The sequence below is a fragment of the Triticum dicoccoides genome, chromosome 6A (genome assembly GCF_002162155.2).
Source record: "Triticum dicoccoides isolate Atlit2015 ecotype Zavitan chromosome 6A, WEW_v2.0, whole genome shotgun sequence".
NCBI lineage: Eukaryota > Viridiplantae > Streptophyta > Magnoliopsida > Poales > Poaceae > Triticum > Triticum dicoccoides.
The window spans coordinates 562,215,578-562,232,797 of NC_041390.1; positions in this window are offsets into that span (position 1 = coordinate 562,215,578).

Sequence of the window (17,220 nt, forward strand, 5' to 3'; positions counted from 1 at the left end):
TGGCCCCAACTCTGTTACCAATATGTGCCACTTCCAAGTACTCTGTGAGGTGTTCTTTCAAGAGGAGCCCACAGTGGAATTATTCAGAGATCTTTTCCATCTAAACCGCCGTACCGAGTTTACTGATGGCTCTAATACGGAGTTGGGTGGCATGGCAATTCAGAAAAGGAAAGAGGTCACATACCCTCACGCCAAGCTGCACAGTCACCCCAAGGAGTGAAATCAGACATGGTTCTACTGCAAAGACACCTCCCCTGCTGGTGAGAATCCCTTGCCTGACTTTCGTCCGGAGCGGCTCAGCAATACACACCCTTTTCCTCAAAGATTGACTGCCCAGAAGAGAAGCAAATATGCTCCCCAGCTGTCAAAGCTCAGAGCCTTTATGGCCAACGGTTTAACCGGGGTTGATCTCGCTCGCTGTTGGATATCATGGAGCATACTGCCCCTTAGTCAGCGCTCCGGTTTGATGTGTGAGTATACTGATAGTGTTGATGACCCTCTGCGACATTCCAAACTCCAACTCTCTGGTGAAGAAATCACAGAGGCTGTGCGCAAGATACTGAATGAACCGGAACATGTCTGCGCTAGAACCGGCCTGCTTCCCTTCTGTGCCACCAACAAACCGCCAACTGTAAGACTTTGATTTTTCTCTTTGCTGAATCTGTTATTGATATGTCTGGTCATTGTTTGTAATATCAGTGTCTGCATAATCAGGGCGATGATCCGTTTTGGAGCAAAAAGCTGCCGCAGGAGAAATCAGAGAAACCAGACAGACCGGAAAGAGCAACCCGACAAAAGACTAAAGCTGTGAAAAAGACTGCCCACAGGAAAAGAACCACTGCATCTTCTAATCCGGCCCCTGATGATGAGGTGGATAATCCGGACTTTGAGGTAGAGCTTGACTCACTTGGTTTATTTTTCATGCGTCTTATTGATGATGATATTTGTCAGGATGATGTCGAAGCCAGCCACGCGGATGTTGCAGAGGTAATTATTCTCTCTTCCGATTCAGAAACTTTGCCTTCACAAAAAATCCGTCAGGCAAACCGGAAAGTTAAATTTTCTCATCCTCTTGCTTATTTGGATCCTAAACTTCTTATGAAGACTCAACAACACGAAGCTCGCCGCACCACCCGGCACAGCGGCCAGGTAGTTACCTCTGCCGGTTTACCGAACAGTTCGGTTCGGAAACGTCATTCGGAGGTCTCTAATTCGCTTGTTAGTGCTTGTCCTAAAGCGGGCTGCTTTCGTCAACCTCTTAATCCGTCTAACTCTGATTACTAGGTTATTTCCCACTCATCTTCTGGCGAGTCATCAGCTACTCAGCTCCCACCGCTCAAAACGGTGCTTGGGTAAGCTATATTTATTGTGATGTTTGCAGTATATTGCCTTAGAACATATGCTGTATTTAATTTTGTTATTCTTCTCAGGGCCAAACCTAGGCCAAGCAAGAAGGCCCGCCTGGACAAAGCGGCCGAAGAAGATGTCATTCTTGAACCGGGCAAAACACCCAATCTTGAAGCGGCTGTCCCTAAGGATATTCCCAATGATCCACCGCAGCCAGATGATGATCTTATTGTTGAAGAGATACCTACTGATACCTCAGGTCCTACCCATCAGCCCACAAGTTCCATCCGGATTGAACACTCCACCGGTCCAGCAAACCCTACTACAAGCCAACAGCTCCAGTGCAAACCGGCGGTACCAAGGATGATGAGGTTGTCATTACTGGTACTGGCCATACTGAGCCAAGCAACCCTGTCGCTTTGTCCAAACATTCTGCCAAGGAAGAGTTTGCTGCTTTTAGCAAAGGCAAGTGGAACGCCGATCTGACGACTTATGCTGCTTTGAACGCCCAAGATATCCATTCCGGTTATCTGAACCGGCTGTATACCAGCCGTGACTATGAAGCCGGTCTGGTTAACATGATGAAAGATAAATATGAGGTAACTTCCATATGTTCCTTCCTGCTTGTATGCTTTCATTCTTGCTGACTCTCCTAGCCCCTGAGGGTCGGTTTGAAATATTCTTTCAAACCGGGACTTAATAATATAAACCTTGATGCTTTGAAAATTTACTGATGTAGCCCCCAAGGGCCGGTTCTACTTAGTGTAGTTAAACCGGTACTTTAAGAAATTGAAACTGCCGCATCAGAATACATATGATCAAATAGCCATTAGCCCCCAAGTGCCAAGTTGAATGCTTGTATTGATCTTGGGACTTTGTAAACAATTGAAAGATGAAGATCGAATACGCATTAGCCCCCAAGTGCTAAGCGCATAACTTGTTATGTGGTTGGTACTTGAATCCTTCTACCGATTTGTTGAAACATATATCTGTATGCCTGCAGGCAGATCTGAAGGCGAAAGAAAACCAAGTCATCGATCTGCAAGAAAACCTGAAAACCCAACAGGCTGAAACCTCCAAAGCAAAAGAGGAATTGGCCAGTGCCTTAAGCGCCATGGAACAACTTAAGGAGAATTTCAAGAAGAAACGGGCGGATTGGGCCACTGAAAAGTCTGCTTTGATCAAACGAGCAGAGGATGCCGAGGCTGCACTAAAACCAGTGATGGATGAACTGACCAGCATAAAGCGGCACGTTCATGCCATGACCACTGCTATCTTTGGTAAGTCAGCTTGCCTTCTGAATTGGTTCTGCCTTCTTACAGAGTCGCCGGTTTATTAACCCTTTATGGTATTTCAGGGACACGCATTGGTCACTTGGGATCAGATGTGCGGAAGAAATTGAAAGCCGCCTATACCTTGGTTGAACAATTGTATACTGGTGCCCAGCGGATCATCTGTACCGCATCTCATAACAAACCGGCGCCCACTTTGATTCAAGATACTCTGATGAAACTGTCAGTGCTTCCTGCCCGGGTTGAAGAGCTGAAGAAATCTGCTGCTCGAACCGGTGCAATCAATGCCTTAATCCGAGCAAAAGCCTAGGTGCCAGATTTTGATCCTATTGAAGCGGCTCAGGGCTATCCCAGCTTGATGGAAGACGGGTCAGAATTTGGTGAAGCGGATTTGCGAGCAATAAACCGGGAAGTACGTCCGCTAGCTTGTCAACTGGCTGAGGAAGCAGACTTGTCTCATTATCAAGCCCAATATGACAGCCAGAACAAGCGAATAGCTGCACCAATCCATGAATCAGAAAATCTGATCCCTCCAATCCGTAAGCATACTTACGCTCCCGATATTGACCCGTCTTCGCTAATCCATGACGAAGCTGTATTTCAAGCATTAATGGGAATCGACTGAACAACTGTGGATTTCCATGAATCAGAAACTGAAGCTGAAGCGGCGCAGGATGACCCACAACCATCAGGCCAGGCTGGTGGCCAAGCTTAAACCGGAAGCCGGTTTTAAAACTGCCTCTCCTTTGTGAAAAACAATCATGTTATTATGGGCACCATGTTGCCTTGTAATAGGCTAGCTGATACCTTTGATGTTGATATGCCTTCATGCATAACTTGTTCTTCCTGTGGTAATGAACTTTCCAAAACACTTTCTGAAATAAGAAATTCGTCAAGTGCCACCGCGGTTGTACCGTCAAGCGGAATATGATGTCTGCGTATATAAAGTCAAAACATCCAAAACAAAATTTTAAGTATATGATCAAAATTTTGAGATACATAATACCTGCCACCGTTGAGTGTGAAGTTGGCTTGGCCAACCTTGAAGCGGAGTTTTGCAAACCCACACTGTTGGAGGAAATAACAACTCCTGTATATGTATATGACACTGGTTACCATGTAAACCGTGTCGGGTTATAATAAACACCGTGTTACTCCATAAGAGGATGTTAACAACAAGGATCAAACCGGACAAATAGTCTCCGGATTGACGTGAACTGTGTTTCGTCAATTGATTGGTTAAAAAACTTTGTTGGTTTAAAGAACACAATAAAAAGCAAAAAAAAACCCTTCAAAGAAAAATATGAAGCAAAAGCAACGACAAAAACGTTTGCCAAAAAAGATTTATTTAAACTGATCAAATGGCGTAACCATGGCCAAACACGACCAAGCTCCCGTTAGGTGTAACTATGGTTCTAGTTAGCCAGGTCCCCAAGTGATTCTTGTGGCATTTATGCCGACCAAATGGCGTGGTCATGGTTCGGGTTCGACCAAGCCCCCAAGTGATTCTGTGGCCTTAGGCCGATTAAGAGGCATGACTGGTTCAGACATGACCAAGTCCCAAGTGATCTGGTGGCTTTCGCCTATCAAGAGGCATGGTATTGGTTCGGACATGACCAATCCTCCAAGTGATATAACATGATGCTTTTAGCAAAGCGAACTCAAGGGGTAAACCGGAGGCCGCTTTAGAGCGACTCCGTGTAACTTCACATGATGTAAAAGAACAGATACCCCGCTTTAGCTGAGGTTCCGGTTTATTATACTTAATCATAATACATTGTCGTAATATGTACATAAGTATAGCTAATGGCTCAGGTATAGTAAGGCCGAAGATGAGCTATATTCCATGGCCTGCTAGTCTCCTCCTCTGATGTACGTGAGTCCTTATGCTCTCGAATATCGATCAGATAGTACGACCCGTTGTGCAGATTCTTGCTGACCACGAAAGGCCCCTCCCAAGGTGGGGATAGCTTATGCATACCGGTCTGATCTTGGATGAGCCGAAGCACCAAATCTCCTTCCTGAAAGGCTCTGGTTCTAACTCGGCGATTGTGATAACAACGAAGATCCTGCTGGTAAATCGCTGATCGGGCGGCTGCGATGTCACGCTCTTCATCCAACCGGTCCAAAGCATCTTGCCGTGCTGTCTCGTTGTCCGCTTCAATATAAGCCGTGACACGAGGTGAATCATGACGGATATCACTGGGGAGAACCGCCTCCGCTCCATAAACCATGAAGAACGGTGTGTATCCTGTTGATCTGTTGGGTGTTGTATTGATGCTCCATAACACAGATGGTAATTCTTCTACCCAACAACCCAGTGTTCTCTACAAAGGAACCATGAGCCGGGGCTTGATGCCTCTCAAGATCTCTTGATTAGCTCTTTCTGCTTGACCATTGGACTGTGGATGTGCCACTGATGAAACGTCGAGCCGGATGTGCTCCCGTTCGCAGAACTCCTTCATAGCACCTTTGGACAAATTGGTACCATTATCTGTGATAATACTGTGCGGAAAGCCAAACCGGAAAATCACCTTTTTGATGAACTGAACCGCCGTGGCCGCATCACACTTGCTAATAGGTTCTGCCTCCACCCACTTTGTAAACTTGTCAACCGCCACGAGGAGGTGGGTCTTCTTATCTTTGGACCTTTTGAAAGGCCCAACCATATCCAGCCCCTAAGTCGCAAACGGCCAAGTAATTGGAATCATTCTCAATTCTTGAGCCGGTACATGAGCACGTCTCGAAAACCTTTGGCAACCATCACATCGCCTGACCAGATCCTCCGCATTAGCATGAGCAGTTAACCAATAGAAACCATGGCGAAACGGTTTAGCCACCAGAGACTTTGAACCGGCGTTGTGACCACAATCTCCTTCGTGGATCTCACGCAAAATTTCACGACCTTCTTCAGGAGACACGCAACGTTGAAAAGCTCCTGATACACTGCAATGATGCAACTCACCGTTGATGACAGCCATGGACTTGGATCGCCGGATTATCTGCCGGGCCAGAATCTCATCTTCTGGCAACTCGTCCCGGTTCTTGTACACCAAGTAAGGAAGCGTCCAATCCGGAATAACATGAAGAACTGCCACCAATTGAGCCTCCAGATCAGGAATAGCCAAATCCTCTTCACCAGGGATCTTCACCGACGGGTTGTGCAGCACATCCAAAAAAACATTGGGCGGGACCGGTTTGCGCTGAGAGCCCAGCCGGCTTAAAGCGTCCGCCGCTTCATTTTTCCGCCGGTCCACGTGGTCCACCTGATAGCCTCTGAAATAACCTGCAACAATATCCACCTCACGACGATATGCTGCCATGAGTGGGTCCTTGGAGTCCCAAGTGCCAGACACTTGCTGAGCCACAAGGTCCGAGTCATCGAAGCACTTAACTCGACTTAGATTCATCTCCTTAGCCATCCGAAGACCATAGAGCAAGGCTTCATACTCAGCTGCATTGTTAGTACAAGGGAACATTAAACGGAGAACATAACAAAACTTATCACCTCGTGGGGAAGTTAATACGACTCCAGCCCCCGAGCCTTCGAACTGCCTGGATCCGTCAAAATGGATGGTCCAATACGTACAATCCGGCTTTTCTTCAGGTGCTTGCATTTCCCTCCAATCATTGATGAAACCAACAAGTGCTTGAGACTTAACCGCTATCCGAGGCACATACTTCAAACCGTACAGCCCCAGCTCTATGGCCCACTTTGCAATCCGGCCAGTCGCTTCCCGGTTCTGGATGATATCTCCCAAAGGAGCAGAACTGACTACCATGATTGAGTGCCCTTGGAAATATTGCTTAAGCTTCTGGCTTGCCATAAAAACTCCATACACCAGCTTCTGCCAATGCGGATACCTTTGTTTGGACTCAATGAGCACCTCACTGATATAATAGACCGGACGTTGAACCGGATGCTCCTTACCTGCCTCTTTTCGCTCCATCACAATAGCTACGCTGACCGCCCGAACATTAGCAGCAACATATAGCAGTAATGGCTCCTTGTCAACGGGATCAGCGAGCACAGGCGGATTGGCCAATTGCCGCTTTAAGTCCTCGAATGCTTCATCAGCAGCAGAACTCCAGATAAACTGATCCGTCTTTTTCAACATCTGATACAAAGGGATTGCCTTCTCACCCAGGCGACTGATATACCGGCTTAGCGCAGCAATCCGGCCTGCCAGGCGTTGAACATCGTTGATACACTTCGGTTTAGCCAGGGAGGTGATAGCCGTGATCTTCTCCGGATTAGCCTCAGTTCCCCTGTTGGACACTAGAAAACCCAATAGCTTGCCCGCCGGTACACCAAAGACACACTTTTCTGGATTAAGCATCATCTTGTATGTTCTGAGGTTATCAAAGGTTTCTCTCAAATCATCAATTAGAGTTTCCTTCTCCCTGGATTTAACCACGATATCATCCATGTAAGCATGTACATTACGGCCAATCTGCTTGTGAAGACAATTTTGTACACACCGTTGGTAAGTTGCCTGGGCACTCTTGAGCCCGAAGGGCATAGACACATAGCAGAAGGCTCCAAAGGGAGTTATAAATGTTGTCTTCTCCTGGTCCTTAACTTCCATTTTGATCTGATGATAGCCAGAATACACATCCAAAAAACTTAAATGCTCACAGCCCGCCGTAGCATCAATAATTTGATCAATACGGGGGAGAGCAAAAGGATCTACTGGACAAGCCTTATTAAGATCTGTGTAATCCACACACATGCGCCAGGTGCCGTTTTTCTTGAGGACCAGCACCGGATTGGCAAGCCACTCAGGGTGAAAAACTTCAACAATAAAGCCAGCTGCTAAGAGCCTGGCTACTTCTTCTCCAATTGCCTTGCGTCTTTCTTTGTTAAACCGGCGGAGGAACTGTTTCACCGGTTTATATTTAGGATCCACATTAAGTGTGTGCTCAGCGAGTTGCCTCGGTACACCTGGCATGTCAGAGGGCTTCCATGCAAAAATGTCCCGATTCTCACGGATGAACTCGATGAGCGTGCTTTCCTATTTCGGATCCAAGTTGGCACTGATGCTGAACTGCTTGGATGAATCACCAGGTACGAAGTCAACAAGCTTAGTTTCTGCTGCCGATTTGAACTTCAGGGCCGGATCATGCTCCGTAGTTGGCTTCTTCAACGGAGTCGTGTCCGCCGGATCAACATTGTCTTTATAGTACTTCAACTCCTCGGTGGCACAAACCGACTCTACATAAGCCGCATCTCCTTCTTCGCATTCCAAAGCGATTTTGCGGCTTCCGTGAACTGTTATTGTCCCCTTGTGACCCGGCATCTTGAGCTGCAAATACACATAACAGGGCCGAGCCATAAACTTGGCGTATGCCGGTCGCCCAAACAGGGCATGATATGGACTTTGGATTTTCACCACTTCAAACGTCAATGTCTCCGACCTGGAATCATGATCATCCCCAAAGGCCACTTCAAGAGCTATCTTACCAACAGGATATGCTGATCTACCAGGCACTACACCGTGGAATACTGTATTGGACGGTTTGAGACTCTTATCTGTTAGTCCCATACGACGGAAGGTTTCATAATATAGGATGTTAATGCTGCTCCCTCCATCCATGAGCACCTTGGTGAACTTATAACCTCCCACCTGAGACGCCACCACCAGAGCCAAATGACCCGGATTATCGACCTGGGGTGGATGATCCCCTCTGCTCCATATGATTGGCTGTTCAGACCAACGTAGATAACGGGGTGTGGCCGGTTCAACAGAGTTGACTGCCCTTCTCTGAACCTTCCGGTCTCGCTTGTCCAAGCTAGTGGTAAAGACATGGTACTGCCCACTACTCAACTTCTTTGGGTTGCTCTGGTAACCTGACTGTTGCTGCTGTTGGCTGTAACCACCCTGGTTGTTCTGACTGTTTTGACCATTATGTTCGCCTGGATTACCATTAAATCCTGAACCGGAACTTCCTCCACCGTAACCCGGCCCGGACCCTGAGCCACCGCCAGATCCGTGATCATACCGGAAATTACTAGAATTCTTGAACTCCTGCATAATAAAGCAATCCTTCCAAAGGTGGTTTGCTGGCTCCTCCTTCGTCCCATGTCTTGGACAGGGCTGGCTTAGCAGATAGTTCAGGCGGTTTGGGTTAGGGTTGGGTGCTCCACTACGATTTTTTGGCCTACCCTTGCGCCGCTGGCCATTGTCCTGTGCGTTGGTATTAGCCACAAAATCCATGTTACCATCCGCTTTACGCTTGCCTCCTCCTCCATTACCTACCCAGTGATGCTGCTGACCTTTGGAGCTGCTATTCTTCTTCCCCTTTCCTGTCTTGTCATCATCAGATTCGGGATCCTTGGTACTATCAGAATCAACATATTTTACCAAAGCGGCCATGAGGGTCCCCATGTCGGTGCAATGACGCTTCATCCGTCCCAATTTCAACTTGAGGGGCCCAAACCGACAGTTGCCTTCTAGGGTTAATACTGCGGTGTCAGTGTTGATGCGGTCTGAGGAGTGCAACACTTGTGAAACCCGGCGCACCCAATGAGTCACTGATTCTCCTTCCTCCTGGACGCATGCAGCTAAGTCCACTATCGACATAGGCTGTTTCCAGGTATCCTTGAAATTGTTGATAAACCGGGCTCGCAATTGGGCCCATGAACTGATAGAATTAGCTGGCAGGCTTTTTAACCAAGTACGGGCCGTTCCTTCAAGCATCATGGTGAAGTATTTCGCACACGCCGCGTCATCCACATCTAACATCTCCATGGCCATCTCATAGCTCTCCACCCAAGTCTCTGGAGGTTGATCCGCCGTGTAATTTGGTACCTTGCGCGGGCCCTTGAAATCCTTGGGCAGGTGCACATTGCGTAAAGCGGGGATAAGGCAAGGCACCCCCAAAGAACTGGAAGTAACACCAGGTTCGATCGAAATGGTTGGACGAACCGGCGTGAGCTGCCGAGCCTGATGCTGTGCGGCTAACTCGACCTCCCTGCGCGCTCGGGCCCGGTTCACCACCTCCTGAGCGTCATCAGCACCACCCGTCGGGTTGTTGCCACGGGGTGCTCCACGTCGTTCATTACTTGACACTGCTGGTTCCTCCATATGTCTACTATAGCTCCGGCTTGGACGGGGGGTCGAGTGGATCCGGTCGCGGCTGTACGAGTACGCTTCCTGTTGGGCCAAAGCTGTCCTCAGAAGTTCCTTGACCCGTCGCGTCTCTACTGCCTGTGGTGAGTCACCTTCAATTGGAATGGCCTCCAGCCGCGCAGCAGCGACAACAAGATTGTCCATTGGGTTGGAGTAATGACTCGGAGGTGTTAAAGCATCCTGAGGTATAACGGTGTTTTGACGAGGTAGGTCCATCTGACGGGGCTGAACCGGTGCACCGGTCCCAGGGGCTTCTGCCCGGTTCCCCTCCAGGGGATTGCCGGTTCTTGGTCCTGGAGTGTTGAAAAGGTCTCTGGCCTCGAAAACCGGAGGTAAGCGGGATCGGTGCTTCCTCCTCATGACTTCATGCGACGCGCTCTGGTCCAACATAAGCCTGTAGGCATGTGCGTCTAAAGCGACCCGCTCTGCGGCCATCCTGGTGTCCTCATCCGCCAGATCCGTCTTGGCCTGGGTGATTTGTTCCTTTACCTTTGCAATCTCCGTGTTATGAGCGTCCTGATCTGGCGGATTAACTTCTGCCATAAGCACAACCAACGCATCAAATAGTTCTGATAGAACCTGAGCCGGCGGGCGCACAGGGCCTCCTGCCCCGGCAGCCGTTGCCGCTGCTGAACCGGAGATCGTTGCCGCAGCTGTCGAAGAATGAAGCGCTGCTTGTGTTCCGGTCATGAATATTCCAGCCCGGTTAGGCAGATCAGAGGAGTCTGGAATACTGTCGCCATCGGAACAGCTCTCAATCCAGCCATCTTGTAGCTGATAAAGAGATTCGGTTTCTCCGGTCGAAGATTCGTCACCGGAACAAACGGCAGTCGCCCCGCGAAGCTCCGATCCGTCCTCATAACTCCCTCCATGGATCATTCCCACGAAGGCACGCTTCATGGCCGGTTTAACCCAGGCGGATCGCGCACGCTGGGCCGTCTCGACGAGGTCGGTGCAGATGTCCGGCTCAGGGCCCGGTTCACCGATCTTGCCAATGAAAACGTGAATGCTATCAAAGGGGACCCGGTACCCGTACTCAATTGAGCCGGCCTTGGGGCCCCAGCCTGCGTCGTCGATGTAGAGCTTGCCGCGATGACTCTTAGTCATCTGGCCTACAGCGTAGCCCTCGAGTCCTTCAAAGCGGCCCTCCAAGAACCGGAAACCATCGTGCGATAGCCCCACGGTGGGCGCCAACTGTCGTGGTTTTGTCACGGCAGATGTCCTAGAGAAAGGACTTAGTCGTGGAGCCATCGCGACGGGTTAGCTTGAAGGGGTTAAAGCGGATACAAGGACGCAAGAGGGTTTATACTAGTTCGGCCCCTTCGATGAAGGTAAAAGCCTACGTCTAGTTGTGATGGAATTGATGGGTGTTTCGATGACTAGGGAGCAAACAAGCTTCGCCTATGTCTCGAGTTGTGTCTGTCGTCCTTGAACCGTCGCCGGGTCGTCCCCTTATATACATGGGTGACGCCCGTCGGTTTACAGAGTCCCAACACCGGCTCATAGATGTGTCCGGTTTGGTCTCTACTTATTCCTAACTTACAATACAAGTTACATATTGACGCCGGTTTACGGCTACAGGCTCTCAACCGATTATGGGTCTTGAGCCCTCATCTATCTTCATGGGCTTTAACCTGCTTAACTACTGACGAAGTTAATCCGGCCCAGATAGGCCGGTTTACGCCCAGTAGTAATATCCCCGACACCATCTCTTAACCTTTTCTTTAAATAGTTTGGCATTTTCATAAGCTTGGGGTTCTCCATTCATCTAGTGAGCTATTATCAAATATCCTCTTTTCACCGACAAGTTTGAAATCATAACTGACTTCTTTAATTTCTCAGTATGCTTTATGTTCTAACTCAAGAGACAAACGACAAGATTTTCCATAAACCATTTTATATGGAGACATACCCATAGTATTTTTATAAGTTGTTCTATAGGCCCAAAGTGCATGATCAAGTTTCTTAGGCCAATTCTTTCGGAACCTATTGACAGTTTTTTGTAATATTAATTTTATTTCTCTATTTCTAAGTTCAACTTGATCACTGGATTGACGATGATAGGGTGATGCAATTCTATGGTTAACATCATATTTAGCAAGCATTTCATGGAAAGCACCATGAATAAAGTGTGAACCACCATCAATCATTAAATATCTTGGGACTCCAAACTTTGGGAAAATAACCTCTTTAAGCATTTTAATGGAGGTGTTATGATCAGCACTGCTAGTTGGAATAGCTTCTACCCACTTAGTGACACAATCAATAGCAACCAAAATATGTGTATACCAACTAGAGGAAGGAAGCGGTCCCATATAATCAAAGCCCCAAACATCAAAAGGTTCAACAACAAGTGAATAATTCATAGGCATGTCCTGACGCTTATCGATGTTACCTATTCTTCGACATGCATCACAAGACAGGACAAACTTACGGGCATCCTTGAAAAGAGTAGGCCAATAAAAACCAGATTGTAATACCTTATGCGCAGTTCTATCTCCTGCATGGTGTCCTCCATAGGCTTTGGAGTGACACTTCTGTAGGAATTGTTCGCGTTCATGCTCAGGTACATAACGTCTAATAATACCATCTACTCCTTTATAAAGATGTGGGTCATCCCAAAAGCAATGTCTTAAGTCATAGAAGAATGTTTTTCTGTTGGTATGTGAAACTAGGTGGTACAAATTTAGCAACGATAAAATTAGCATAGTCAGCATACCAAGGAGTATTATGAGAAGCATTTATTACAGCTAGTTGTTCATCAGGGAAGCTATAATCAATAGGTAGTGGGTCATCAATAATATTTTCTAACCTAGACAAGTTATCAGCTACGGGGTTCTCAGCTCCTTCCCTATCAGTGATATGTAAGTCAAATTCCTGTAGCAAGAGAACCCACCTAATAAGTCTAGGTTTAGCATCTTTCTTTTCCATAAGATATTTTATAGTAGCATGATCGGTGTGAACAATTCTTTGTAATCAACAATGTAAGATCTAAAATTTATCACAAGCAAACACAACTGCTAAAAATTCTTTTTCAGTAGTAGCATAATTTCTTTGGCCACTGTCTAGAGTTTTACTAGTATAATGGATAACATTTAATTTCTTATCAACTCTTTGTTCTAGAACAACACCAATAGCATAATCACTAGCATCACACGGAATTTCAAAAGGCAAGTTCTAATCAGGTGGTTGTACTATAGGTGCAGAAGTTAAGGCTTTCTTAAGTGTTTCAAAGGCTTCTCGACAATCATCATAAAAAACAAATGGAACGTCCTTTTGCAAAAGATTAGTATGAGGCCTAAAAATTTTAGAGAAGCCTTTAATAAACCTCCTATAGAAACCAGCATGACCAAGGAAACTACAAATACCTTTAATGTCTTTAGGACATGGCATTTTCTCAATTGCATCAACTTTAGCTTTATCCACCTCAATACCTCATTCAGAAATTTTATGCCCCAAGACAATGCCTTCATTAACCATAAAGTGACACTTCTCCCAATTCAAGACAAGATTAGTTTGTTCACATCTCTGCAAAACTCGATCAAGGTTGCTTAAGCTAATCATCAAAAGAAGTTCCATAAGCGGAAAAATCATCCATGAAAACCTAAACAAACTTTTCCCAAAAATCAGAGAATATAGCAGTCATAAATCTTTGAAAGGTAGTAGGTGCATTACATAAACCAAAAGGCATACATCTGTAAGCATAAATTCCAAAAGGGCAAGTAAAAGTGGTTTTCTCTTGCTTAGGTTGTGCTACTTCTTGAGCTTGTGTTGGTTTTTCCCTTGAAGAGGAAAGGGTGATGCAGCAAAGTAGAGATAAGTATTTCCCTCAGTTAAGAACCAATGTATCAATCCAGTAGGAGAAACACACAAGTCCCCAATATATGCACCTACACAAACAATCAAACACTTGCACCCCAAAGCGAAAAAGGGGTTGTCAATCCCTTCACAGTCACTTGCAAAGGTGAGATCCGATAGAGATAGATATAAAAGATTACTAAAACGTAAAAGTAAATAAATTGCAGCAAGGTATTTTTGGTATATAGATCTGAAAATATATGAAGGAAAATAGACCCGGGGGCCATAGGTTTCACTAGAGGCTTCTCTCTTGAAGGCAAATAATACGATGGGTGAACAAATTTCTATCAAGCAATTGATAGAAAAGCACAAAGTTATGACGATATCCATGGCAATGATTATGAATATAGGCATCACGTCCATGTCAAGTAGACTGACTCCTGCCTGCATCTACTACTATTACTCCACACATCGACCGCTATCCAGCATGCATCTAGAGTATTAAGTTCATAAAGAACGGAGTAATGCCTTAAGTAAGATGACATGCTGTAGAGGGATGAACTCAAGCAATATGATGAAAACCCCATGTTTTTAATCCTTGATGGCAACAATACAATACGTGTCTCACTACCCCTACTTTGTCACTAGGTGAAATCACGCAAGATTGAACTCAAAACTAAGAACCTCTCCCATTGCAAGAAAACCAATCTAGTTGGCAAACGAAACCGATAATTCGAAGAGAAATACAAAGATATCAAATCATGCATATAATAATTCAGAGAAGATCTAATTAATATTCATAGATAAGCTGATCATAAATCCACAATTCATCGATCTCGACAGACACACCGCAAAAGAAGATTACATCGGATAGATCTCGAAGAACATCGAGGAGAACATGGTATTGATAATCAAAGAGAGAGAAGAATCCATCTAGCTACTAGCTATGGACCTGTAGGTCTGTGGCAAACTACTCACGCTTCAACGGAAGGGCAATAGGGTTGATGTAGATGCCCTCCGTGATCGAACCCCCCCGGAAGATCATCGGAAAAGGCCCCAAGATGGGATCTCGACGGCGGAAAAGTATTTTCATGGACGTGCAACGAAGAATCACTCCAAAGTTCCTATCTAGCGGAGAACATAAGACATAATTGTTTGTAGGGTACGAAACCACCTCAAAGCTATTCTTTCTGATCAATCTATCCTAGAGTTCGTAGCTACTAAAATAACACAAAGCTATTCTTTCTGATTGATCTAACCAAGAGTTCATACTAAAATAACACCAAAGCAAATTCAGATTCATAATATTCAATCCAACACAAAGAACTTCAAAGAGTGCCCCAAGATTTCTACCAGAGAAACAAAGACAAGAACGTGCATCAACCCCTATGCATAGATTACCCCAATGTCACCTCGGGAATTCGCGAGTTGAGTGCCAAAACATATATTAAGTGAATCAATACGATACCCCATTGCCACCACGAGTATTCCATTGCAAGACATATATCAAGTGTTCTCAAATACATGAAAGTATTCAATCTGATAACAACGAAATATCAAAGGGAAAAACTCAATTCATCATAACAAGATAAAGAGGGGAAAACACCATATGATCCGACTATATTAACAAAGCCCACGATACATCAAGATCATGACATCTCAAGAACACGAGAGAGAGAGAGAGAGAGATTAAACACATAGCTACTGGTACAAACCCTCAGCCCTGAGGGTGGACTACTCCCTCCTCATCGTGGTGGCCGCCGGGATGATGAAGATGGCCACCGATGATGATTCCCCCCTCCGGAAGGGTGTCTAAAAGGGTCTAGATTGGTTTTCGGTGGCTACAAAGCCTTGCGGCAGCATAACTTATGATCTAGGTTAACCCCGAGGGTTTTTGGAATATTTGTGAAATTATAGGGTAAAGAGGGGGTGCGGGAGGCTGCCGAGGTGGGCACAACCCACCTGGGCGCGCCTGGGGCGCCTGGGCCCCCAGGCGTGCCATGGTGGGTTGTGCCCCCTCGAGGCACCCCCAGGTGCTGCTCTGGCCCATTGGCGGTCTTCTGGTCCATAAAAAATCCACAAAAAGTTTCACGGTGTTTGCACTCCATTTGATATTGATTTCCTCTGATGTAAAAAACATGCGAAAAACAACAACTGGCACTTGGCACTATGTCAATAGGTTAGTCCCAAAAAATGATATAAAATGATATAAAACATCCAAGAATGATAATATAACAGCATGGAGCAATCAAAAATTATAGATACGTTGGAGACGTATCAGCATCCCCAAGCTTAATTCTTGCTCGTCCTCGAGTAGGTAAATGGTAAAAAACATATTTTTTGATGTGGAATGCTTCCTAACATGTCATCTCATATTATTTTCTTTATAGCATGGACATTTGGACTTTTATATGGTTCAAAGCAATAGTCTAGTGATACCTGCATTTTGCATCATGCTTTTATATCGATATTTATTGCATCATGGGCTTTTATTAAACATTATATCACAATACTTATGCCTTTTCTCTCTTATTTTACAAGGTTTACAAGAAGAGGGAGAATGCCGGCAGCTGGAATTCTGGGCCGGAAAAGGAGCAAATATTAGAGACCTATTCTGCACAACTCCAAAAGTCCTGAAACTCCACGAAAGTCAGTTTTGGAATATATAAAAAATATTGGGCGAAGGAAGCACCAGAGGGGGGCCACCCACTGTCCACGAGGGTGGAGGGCGCGCCCCCTGCCTCGTGGGCCACCTGGAAGCCCCCCGATGCCCATCTTCTGGTATAAGGTGTCTTTTGCCCTAGAAAAAAATCAAAAGGAAGCTTTCGGGACGAGGCACCACCGTCTCAAGGCGGAACCTTGGCGGAACCAATCTAGGGCTCCGACGGAGCTGTTCTGCCGGGAAACATCCCTCCGAGAGGGGGAAATCGTCGCCATCGTCATCACCATCAATCCTCTCATAGGGAGGGGTCAATCTCCATCAACATCTTCACCAACACCATCTTCTCTCAAACCCTAGTTCATCTCTTGTATCTGATCTTTGTCTCAAAACCTCAGATTGGTACCTGTGGGTTGCTAGTAGTGTTGATTACTCCTTGTAGTTGATGCTAGTTGGTTTATTCGGTGGAAGATTATATGTTCAGATCCTTTACGCATATTAATACCCCTCTGATTATGAACATGAATATGATTTGTGAGTAGTTACGTTTGTTCCTGAGGACATGGGAGAAGTCTTGTTATAAGTAGTCATGTGAATTTGGTACTCGTTCGATATCTTGATGAGATGTATGTTGTCTTTCCTCCAGTGGTGTCATGTGAACATCGACTACATGACACTTCACCATTGTTTGGGCCTAGGGGAAGGCATTGGGAAGTAATAAGTAGATGATGGGTTGCTAGAGTGACAGAAGCTTAAACCCTAGTTTAAGCATTGCTTCGCAAGGGGCTGATTTGGATCCATATGTTTCATGCTATGGTTAGGTTTACCTTAATACTTCTTTTGTAGTTGCGGATGCTTGCAAGAGGGGTTAATCATAAGTGGGATGCTTGTCAGGGTAAGGGCATTACCCAAGCACCGCTCCACCCACATATCAAATTATGAAAGTAACGAACGCGAATCATATGAGCATGATGAAAACTAGCTTGACGAT